This window comes from Oncorhynchus mykiss, chromosome 19 (assembly GCF_057628025.1).
Source record: "Oncorhynchus mykiss isolate SJ-2025 chromosome 19, ASM5762802v1, whole genome shotgun sequence".
In the NCBI taxonomy this organism is placed as follows: Eukaryota; Metazoa; Chordata; class Actinopteri; order Salmoniformes; family Salmonidae; genus Oncorhynchus; species Oncorhynchus mykiss.
This window is the reverse complement of record NC_143040.1, coordinates 28,616,147-28,627,351: the sequence shown is the minus strand read 5'-3', so window position 1 is coordinate 28,627,351 and position 11,205 is coordinate 28,616,147. Positions and strand designations below refer to the sequence as shown.

At 46.3% G+C, this 11,205-nt stretch overlaps 1 pseudogene; it reads right to left on the bottom strand.

The window, feature by feature from the left end:
* Nucleotides 1-9,612: 9,612 nt before the first annotated feature.
* Nucleotides 9,613-10,722, bottom strand: LOC110498561 (5-hydroxytryptamine receptor 4 pseudogene; annotated as a pseudogene).
* Nucleotides 10,723-11,205: the final 483 nt, after the last annotated feature.

Below are 11,205 nucleotides of genomic sequence, written 5' to 3'. Positions count from 1 at the left end.
GGCGGTTATGATATCGTTTAGTACCTTGAGCGTGGCTGAGGTACACCCGTGACCGGCTCGGAAACCAGATTGCACAGCGGAGAAGGTACGGTGGGATTCAAGATGGTCAGTGACCTGTTTGTTGACTTGGCTTTCGAAGACCTTAGATAGGCAGGGCAGGATGGATATAGGTCTGTAACAGTTTGGGTCCAGGGTGTCGCCCCCTTTGAAGAGGGGGATGACTGCGGCAGCTTTCCAATCCTTGGGGATCTCAGACGATATGAAAGAGAGGTTGAACAGGCTGGTAATAGGGGTTGCGACAATGGCGGCGGATAGTTTCAGGAATAGAGGGTCCAGATTGTCCAGCCCAGCTGATTTGTACGGGTCCAGGTTTTGCAGCTCTTTCAGGACATCTGCTATCTGGATTTGGGTAAAGGAGAACCTGGAGAGGCTTGGGCGAGTAGCTGCGGGGGGGGGGGGAGCTGTTGTCCGAGGTAGCCAGGCGGAAGGCATGGCCAGCCGTTGAGAAATGCTTGTTGAAGTTTTCGATAATCATGGATTTATCGGTGGTGACCATGTTACCTAGTCTCAGTGCAGTGGGCAGCTGGGAGGAGGTGCTCTTGTTCTCCATGGACTTCACAGTGTCCCAGAACTTTTTGGAGTTGGAGCTACAGGATGCAAACTTCTGCCTGAAGAAGTTGGCTTTAGCTTTCCTGACTGACTGTGTGTATTGGTTCCTGACTTCCCTGAACAGTTGCATATCGCGGGGACTATTCGATGTTAGCGCAGTCCGCCACAGGATGTTTTTGTGCTGGTCGAGGGCAGTCAGGTCTGGAGTGAACCAGGGGCTATATCTGTTCTTAGTTCTGCATTTTTTGAACGGAGCATGCTTATCTAAAATGGTGAGGAAGTTACTTTTAAAGAAAGACCAGGCATCCTCAACTGACGGGATGAGGTCAATGTCCTTCCAGGATACCCGGGCCAGGTCGATTAGAAAGGCCTGCTCACAGAAGTGTTTTAGGGAGCGTTTGACAGTGATGAGGGGTGGTCGTTTGACTGCGGCTCCGTAGCGGATACAGGCAATGAGGCAGTGATCGCTGAGATCCTGGTTGTAGACAGCGGAGGTGTATTTGGAGGGCCAGTTGGTCAGGATGACGTCAATGAGGGTGCCCTTGTTTACAGAGTTAGGGTTGTACCTGGTGGGTTCCTTGATGATTTGAGTGAGATTGAGGGCATCTAGCTTAGATTGTAGGACTGCCGGGGTGTTAAGCATATCCCAGTTTAGGTCACCTAACAGAACAAACTCTGAAGCTAGATGGGGGGCGATCAATTCACAAATGGTGTCCAGGGCACAGCTGGGAGCTGAGGGGGGTCGGTAGCAGGCGGCAACAGTGAGAGACTTATTTCTGGAGAGAGTAATTTTCAAAATTAGTAGTTCGAACTGTTTGGGTATGGACCTGGAGAGTATGACATTACTTTGCAGGCTATCTCTGCAGTAGACTGCAACTCCTCCCCCTTTGGCAGTTCTATCTTGACGGAAGATGTTATAGTTGGGTATGGAAATCTCAGAATTTTTGGTGGCCTTCCTGAGCCAGGATTCAGACACGGCAAGGACATCAGGGTTAGCAGAGTGTGCTAGAGCAGTGAGTAAGACACACTTAGGGAGGAGGCTTCTGATGTTGACATGCATGAAACCAAGGCTTTTTCGATCACAGAAGTCAACAAATGAGGGTGCCTGGGGACATGCAGGGCCTGGGTTTACCTCCACATCACCCGCGGAACAGAGAAGGAGTAGTATGAGGGTGCGGCTGAAGGCTATCAAAACTGGTCGCCTAGGGCGTTGGGGACAGAGAATAAGAGGAGCAGGTTTCTGGGCATGGTAGAATATATTCAGGGCATAATGCGCAAACAGGGGTATGGTGGGGTGCGGGTACAGCGGAGGTAAGCCCAGGCACTGGGTGATGATGAGAGAGGTTGTATCTCTGGACATGCTGGTTGTAATGGGTGAGGTCACCGCATGTGTGGGGGGTGGGACAAAGGAGGTATCAGGGGTATAAAGAGTGGAACTAGGGGCTCCATTGTAAACTAAAACAATGATAACTAACCTGCACAACAGTATACAAGGCATATTGACATTTGAGAGAGACATACAGCAAGGCATACAGTAATCACAGGTGTTGAATTGGGAGAGCTAGCTAAAACAGTAGGTGAGACAACAACAGCTAATCAGCTAGCACAACAACAGCAGGTAGAATGGCGATTGATTAGGCAGAGAGGGTCGGATTAACTACACACAGAGCCTAAGTGCGGCTGGGGCCGACAGATAAAACATAAACAAGCAGAATGGATTACCGTGAATTAATGGACAGTCCAGCATGCATCAGCTATGTAGCCAAGTGATCAGTGTCCAAGGGGCAGCGGTGGATGGGGCAGGGAAGCTGGACTGGCGAGTGTTATCCAGGTTAGAAAACTAACAATGACTAAATAGCTTGTAGCCAGTTAGCTGGTTAGCTTCTGAAGGTTCTTGAGTGTGTTCTAAAAATGTAAAGATAATAGCGGTTCCGTATCACATTGGGTGAGGCAGGTTACCGGAAGGTATAAACAAATAAAAAATCGAAAAGGGATAGGAAGTAAATATGGGTTCAGTGAGTGTTTGGGACGCGGCGATTCAGATGGTTAGCAGGCCTGTGCTAACAAGCTAACAGTTAGTAGACGGTGCTAAACACGGTAGCAGTTAGCGGACCGGGCTAAACAAGCTAGCAGTTAGCAGGCCGAATTTGCAAGCAAGGAGATAGCAAGGGCTAGAGAGTTAGCCTTTGGGGACGTCGCGATGGGGGGAGTCTGTTTATTCCTCTTCATGCGGTGACATCAATGGACCGGTCGTGGGTCTGGATATTGTAGCCCAGGAGCTCAAAATGTTCCGTTTGCGATGGGAATCCGGGGGTGAAAAATAAAAATAAAATAATAGATAGGTCCGTTATGTTCTGGTTAGAGTCGCGTTGTTCGAACTGGCGAGAGCTTTCCGAGCTAAAGGTTAGCTGATGACCGGTTAGCTGACCGGTTAGCTGAAGACCGCTAGCAATGTTTTGCTGAAGCTGGTAGTTAGTTTGCTAGTTGGCTAGCTTCAGTTGAGGGGTTCCAGATCCGAAGTAAATATAAATACTTTAGGAAAAAAAGCTACGTTGGGTGAGGCGGGTTGCAGGAGAGTATTTAGAAGAAGTTGAGGTTCAGCAAAAAGTTTTAAAGATATGTGAAGAAAACGAAACGAAAACAAACGATATATACAAGGAACACGTCCTACTGCTACGCCATCTTGGATGACTTGATCCATTTTAGTATAAGCCTGAAACATAACAGAAATGTGGAAAGTCAAGGGGTCTGAATACTGTCCAAAAGCACTGTACATGTCCATGGTGCAATCAAATGTATAACCCCCCCCCCCCCCCCCTCCCCATTTATAAACTCCCTAGTAATGCCTAAGGATTTAGTAAGACTTTACACATGACTTTACTGACAAAATGAATTGGTGCAACACAACTGCAGTGTAGGATGGGAACCTACCGTGTTATATCATAAACACAGGGTAGCCTAGTGGTTAGAGCGTTGGACTAGTAACCGAAAGGTTGCAAGTTTAAATCCCCGAGCTGACAAGGTACAAATCTGTCGTTCTACCCCTGAACAGGCAGTTAACCCACTGTTCCTAGGCCGTCGTTGAAAATAAGAATTTGTTCTTAACTGACTTGCCTGGTAAAAAAATATCATAAACTATTACCCAGCCAATAAGCTTTCGTCCTCCATCAGAACTTGTTTTGATGTTTCTTGCAGACGAAAACAGCCAAAACAAGTGATGCTCTATGAGCTGTGAGAACACATCTGCCTCACTCATCAGACAGCCTATATAACCTTTTGCAGGGTGAGAGTTTATTTTTCCTTTTCCTCTTCCAAATCACCAATCCCATGCTGGGTGGACTGTTGTTATCGCGATAATCGTCCAAGCAAGGGCAGATTGGGAAGTCCAGGAGGACACGTGTTTTTAACGCCTCTCAAAGGCTTCCCGTTGTGATGAAACAGGGTCGGGTCCTTTTAGGGCACGTTGTAGGAACAGACATTCGAATAATGGAACTGTTTGATCATTTTCTAGTGAGAAGGTTAACCGTACGGCGCGACACATCAGATTCTGTATAGAGTAAACATGGGAAATGTGTATGCCTCTTCTTCTCCTTTTCTCGTCTCCCTCACACAGACCAGATCTCAAGACTCTTTGCCTCAGATGAAGGGTTGAGAAACAAATCTGAAAAATGTGTGCGTGCATGTGTGTTCCTGTTTGCGTGCATGTGCTCTTCCTGTTGCACCTCCAGATGACTAATCCACCTGAGGTGTGTGTGAGCGATGAATCTCTCTGGGCATAAACACAAAGCACTCAGCATGACAAAGCCATGCTTCAAGTCACACTCTGTTACCCTATCTGTCTCTCCCACTCCCCCTGGTTCTGCCATAAATAAACTCAGCAAAAAAAGGAAACGCCCTCTCACTGTCAACTGCGTTTATTTTCAGCAAACTTCACATGTGTAAATATTTGTATGAACATCATAAGATTCAACAACTGAGACATAAACGGAACAAGTTCCACAGACATGTGACTAACAGAAATGAAATAATGTGTCCCTGAACAAACGGGGGGTCAAAATCAAAAGTAACCGTCAGTATCTGGTGTGGCCACCAGCTGCATTAAGTACTGCAGTGCGTCTCCTCCTCATGGGCTGCACAATATTTGCTGTGAGATGTTACCCCACTCTTACACCAAGACACCTGCAAGTTCCCCGGACATTTCTGGGGGGAATGGCCCTAGCCCTCACCCTCAGATCCAACAGATCCCAGACGTGCTCAATGGGATTGAGATCCGGGCTCTTTGCTGGCTATGGCAGAACACTGACATTCCTGTCTTGCAGGAAATCACGCACAGAACGAGTAGTATGGCTGGTGGCATTGTCATGCTGGAGGGTCATGTCAGGATTAGCCTGCAGGAAGGGTACCACATGAGAGAGGAGGATGTGTCTTACCTGTAACGCACAGCATTGAGATTGCCTGCAATGACAACAAGCTCAGTCCAATGATGCTGTGACACACTGCCCCAGACCATGACAGACCCTTCACCTCCAAATCGATCCCGCTCCAGAGTACAGGCCTCGGTTTAACGCTCATTCCTTCGACGATAAACGTGAATCCGATCATCACCCCTGGGGAGACAAAACCGCGACTCTTCAGTGAAGAGCACTTTTTGCCAGTCCTGTCTGGTCCAGCGACGGTGGGTTTGTGCCCATAGGCGACGTTGTTGCCGGTGATGTCTGGTGAGGACCTGCCTTACGTCCAGCCTCTCTCAGCCTATTGTGGACAGTCTGAGCACTGATGGAGGGATTGTGCGTTCCTGGTGTAACTCAGGCAGTTGTTGCCATCCTGTACCTGTCCCACAGGTGAGATGTTCAGATGTACTGATCTTGTGCAGGTGTTGTTACACGTGGTCTGCCACTGCGAGGACGATCAGTCCATCCTGTCTCCCTGTAGTGCTGTCCTAGGTGTCAGTAGAAAGGCCTCTTTAGTGTCCTAAGTTTTCATAACTGTGACCTTAATTGCCTACCGTATTTAAGCTGTTAGTGTCTTAACAACCGTTCCACAGGTGCATGTTCATTAACTGTTTATGGTTCATTGAACAAGCATTGGGAACAGTGTTTAAACCCTTTTACAATGAAGATCTGTGAAGTTATTTGGATTTTTAAGAATTATCTTTGAAAGACAGGGCACTGAAAAGGGGACATTTCTTTTTTTTGCTGAGTTTATACATCTCGTGAAATGTAAGCAAATGTTCACAAAAATGATATCATTCGTTAACCTGCTTGAAGGATTTTTTTGTCTTGGCTGTTTTCATTGTTGGCCAGGTTCTGATTTATTTGTGGTTCATTTGGTCTCTTAAAGAATGTGGAGACTCACTTTGTTAGAATAGAGAGTGGAGAGAACATTTGGGAGATGTGTTAGCTTTTTTGCACAAAGTACATTGGAGAACACAGGTGGAATTTCCTTTCTCATCTCGTGCTATTCCCTCCTTTCCTTCTTCACATTGTTATTCACTGACACCCTCTCCTTCTCTTACTTAATCTCTCCTTTTCCCCCCTCTTCCCCCGCTATCCTTCTCTTCCGCTCTCTCCTTGGCACGAACCTAAAGTCCATTCTCTCCCTTATTATTCTTACTTGGCATGGCCGGACTGGCTGGTGCCAGTGCTTGACCCCGTCTGTCCAGTCACAGGCAGTAATCATTTCATGAGCACCATTTAATCAAAACATAACCATATTTCAGATTCTATTTTCGCCCCGGCTATTTCCTCTAACAAATATGTCCTGAGAGGCAATCTAAACCCAAGTGTTTATACCGTGTGTGTTTATGTGTGTGCGAATGTGTGTGTGCATGTTTGCGTGCGTGCGTGTGTGTGTGTGCATACTGCTTTATTACAGCAATCAGTTTGAAACTAGTTTGTAATGGGTCCACACTTGGCAGGGGACACATCTCACATTCATGGCAAAGTCATACAGAGACCATCCTCTTATTGTAAACAAGTTGAGCCCAATTACTTCCGTGTGCTCCTCTCTTCTCTAATCAACACGATAGTCGGTAGTCATAAGCACTCTATGCAAACAGAGTGTGGACAGTATCCTCATTATAAGGTGAGGTAAGGTAAGATGATTAAAACGTTCATCAGAGTTGTGTACAAAGTTATTATTGTAAGCTAAAAATTAAACGAAAACAAAAATGATTTAGTAAAATAATTAACAAAGCCATTATCTTTGACTCCAAAACAAACTAAAATCAAATAAAAATCATCATGAATTATTTTTAGCTAAACCGAATGGGGTTTTCAAGCATTTGGGGCGTTTTTAAGCAACTGAATCTTGCGGGTTAATGCGGCCAGGAGATGGCGATGTTTCAAAAAAGCCTGTGCATCACTACCACTTGCTAAAATGTAAAAAATAAAAAACGTCCAGGAGGCTAACTTAATCCTTCTTACACAAAAAGCATTGGATTGATGTAAAAATGGGTGAGAGAGAGATTCGTTCCACCATATATATATTTTTGCACCAGCCTCAGCGCTATTCCGTTCAAATCCAAGTCCCATTAAGATTAATCCCAAATGCGCATCGAGTCTGGTGGACCAACATGTCCAATTTTGCCTTTATTAGCCAATATAGAAAGACCGGGAGAAACTCCCAGCGCATTGGCTTAATTAGCTTAATCTACCAACTACTTTCCTCCCTAACCCTCCCCGTTATGCTAGCAGACTACAAGCACAGAGCCACACCTCTTAGTTGTGTGATTTGATGACGACAAATACTCCACTCAAGGTCAATCCCATAGAGTCCTCTGGTCAGCCCCACTAAGGCTAACTTTGAATCGTTGATGCACTGTGAGCAATTGCCCGAGGACGAGGTTCCGATAAGATTGTCTTTATAATTTCAACATAACCTAACCTTAGCTCTCGAGAACCCAAGGACAGACAGCCATAGGGCTCTCATTTGAACAGTGGCGTGCCGTGGGCCTGGGTCCTGGGCCTTCAGTGAAGTCCTACACAGTCCCACCCGAATTAATCCACCTCTTATTACCATCATTATGATGCCATGGGTCTAGACACTATACATTTAGACAGAAACGCAGTATAACCAGGCGTTGCGTCACCTTGAAATTGACATTTTTATTCAGAGAATTGCAGGGGAAGAGTACAATACCTTTTCATTGTGCAGCTTCATTGCCCTGCACGCTTGTTCGTTGAGCTGTAGATCCACTCGGGTGTCCCCAAAAGTTTTCAAAAGCACCATTGCTTGTAAGTGCCCAGCCATACTTTGGTGTCTCGTTGCTGCCTTGGTTAGACAACTCAGGTTTGAAAAGCCAGTGTGGCTCCAAACACCAAATCGATCACTTGCAAATAATAGGAATTCCCAGCAGTACAGTTTGCAGTGCTTCTCGGAGCCTGTGAGCCATTGATAGCGCTCGTAGTTGGAATTTTGAAAGTGTCGAACGAACCCCTTTCCCGCCTGTGACAGGCTTTGTAGCGTCGGCGTCGACCTCTCCTGACAATGTCTAACTTTTCTTGAAAAGTTTGTCTTGAGAATGGCGTTATAATTATATCCTCGACCAAATCGTTATCTTCTCCTTCCGCCATTGTGGGTTGAAAAAACAGCTTAGTAGTACGCAAATTAATTTGTTTATCAGTTTCCTAGTTCTGAGACCTGCCCATATAGGACCTGCCTCTCAATATTGGTAATCCAATCAAAAGACGTGCACGCACTACGCCTGCTAGCTGGCTCCTGTGTAACACTGGAGCCAGCCAGCAGGCGTACAATAGCCAACTCTAAAGCTGATTGGTTGACACTAAATGTTCATTTCCATTCACTTTAAGCTACAAGTGCCCGCACTGTTGATTCTGAAGGCCTGGGGGCAGATTTTAGACCCCTGGCAACACATGATGGCTGAATATGATTGGATAAAAGATCTAACATAAAGACCAGCCCTCCAACTCTCAACCTGGGGCTGGAAGCAGTGCAACCAAGAGGAAAGCTATGAAATGAAGAATGTAACTCTTACTCTGGGGAATAATTTAATACATATTTGTGGGAAAATATATTTAAAAAAAATATATATTCTGATGATGTTTAGGCCAGCAGAGAAGGCCTTGCTGGCCCTGACGGCCCACCACTGCATTTGAACAATTGACCACAACTGTACAGACGCTGTGCCCACAAGTTGATAATCACTGCGTTCAATACGGAAACCTCAGAAACTCTACTTTCATATCACCCCCCCCCCCCCCCCCCCCTCCCTTTACAGACACAAAAGGTATGTAAAGTCATTTTGGATGATAATCAAGTTGGTGTAGAAGGTTTCCAAAACCGCATCGCAATCAGGGGTCAATTGTTTCTAGATAGAGCATTCACACTTGAACAAATCACTTCAGCTAACTGAAACTAAATTGAATTCAAAACCAAATCAAAAAAACTAATTGAAATAAAAAAACAAATATAAAAACACAAAACTGTAAAAACTTTGGTTGTGTACATTCTTAAACCCCATACATTAATAATGACGTCAATCGTCATAGAAAACCCAAACACTTGGGTTGACTATTTATTTTGGAGCGCTGAGATTTTTGAAACGCAAAAGAAGAACCAGACATTATATTTATTTCCACACTAGAACAACATTTGCTGAAGAGTAGTCACTTCTTTATTTTTTACATGCATTTTCTTTCTCTCTTTCTTCATTTTTAACGACTACCAAAATACAATGTTTATTTGCACCCTGTCATTTGAGGGTTTTGCAGTTCAATCTTGTGTTTATTTCAGTTTTATCCGTCTCAGAAATGCACAGATTGTTTTAAACGTCAATGTTTTCATCAGTCAGTGGCTAAATCCTCTTTAATATTACAATAACAACTTAATCCCTTCAATTGTCCTCTACCTGTACACAATTAGCCGGTAATTGAAGTATTTTAAAAGTCTCCTATTGGTTGTCTGTGTGTCCCGTTGCCCTCTTTCTTGGCGTGTGGTAGGTCGATGTCACATCCATGTGTGGAGTGTTGCGATTCTTGTCTCCTATTGGTTGACCTTGCGTTCGTTGCTCTCTTTTGATAAGTCCAGACCCGGTGAGGAGCTCGACAGACATATCCGACATCCCATAATCATCATAAACGCTCTACGGAAGGATCTATTGAAGAACCCATACAAGAATGGGTTAAGCGACGAGTTAACATACCCCAGCCACAGGAAAAACTCCCACACCTCCACCGCTGTGCTATAGTCGATGAAGGGATCCACGATGTTGACAGTGAAGAAGGGAAGCCAGAAGAGGAGAAAGACCCCCATGATGATCCCCAGGGTCTTAGCCGCCTTCCTCTCCCTCCTCATGGCGTTGCGGTGCCTCTGCTTCTTGCTGGAGTCCTTGCCCACCCCGGCCGAAAACTGGCTCTCCATGGCGCTGATCTGCATGGCCTGCCGCTTGGCCGCCTTGTAGATCTTCCAGTAGGCCGCTAGCATGATGCCCATAGGCAGGTAGAAGGCCACCAGGGAGGCCATGACGGCGTAGACGCGGTTGACCAGGAAGACGCAGGCGTCCTCGGGCGGCATGGGCACCATGTCCACCCCAGCCTTGTGGAGGCCCAGCATGATGGGGCCGAAAGAGATGAGCAACGGGACGGCCCAACAGACCACGATCAGGAAGGCTACTCGGCCCTGGGACATTTTCAGGTGGTAGACCAAGGGGTTACACACGGCGTAGTAGCGGTCGAAGGCGATGCAGCTGAGGTGGAAGATGGATGCGGTGCACAGCATGACGTCCAGGCTGGAGTGGACCCGGCAGAAGAGGGCGCCGAAGAGCCAGCAGCCCTCCACGGTGCGCACCATGCTGTAGGGCATGACCACCAACCCCACCAGGCAGTCGGCCACCGCCAAGGACATGACGAACGAATTGGTGGGCGACTGCAGCTGCTTGTAGTACGCGATGGCCAGGACCACCAGGAAGTTACCCACCACCGTGCACACGATGCCCGCTGTAAAGAAGGCGTACAGGATCACCCGGGATGCCTGGTGCCTTGACGACGTAGCGCAGAAGTCCTCCAGGTCACCTTGGAGAGAAGAAAGGTTGGCATCATCATCCAGATCCTCTGGCCATCCCAAACTGGTATTATCCATTGCTTGGTCTTGTTCTGTCAAAAACACACAACATCCATGATGTTAATAAACGTTTTGGCATGATTTAGCAGTAGGTTGAGACATTTCCAAAACAGGAAATATACCCCCTGTGTGGAATCTGTGTACTCAAACAATCTTACCAATACAAACAAACCACCCAGAATTCTGCTGGTTCTGCTTAATCCATCCCTCTCCAAGGCACTTCATTGTTAGTTAAACCTCAAACTGTGTGTTTTAGCCTGACACGTAGCTAAATCAGTGTTTGATGAGATCACACAGCCAGGAACCTTGGCGGAAGAAGCTAATAGTTCTGGTGCCGGTTTCGGGTTCCTATCTAGACTGCGATCTCCCTGGTGGGCTAACTGAGGAAAACCAGATGCTCTCTCGAGTTTATCTACAAGCCTCACCAGCGCAAAGGAAATCACAAATGAACGATGTTGGCAAAACTTATCAGAAACAATCAAACAGCGAGACACCTCCCAGTAAACATGCCCACAA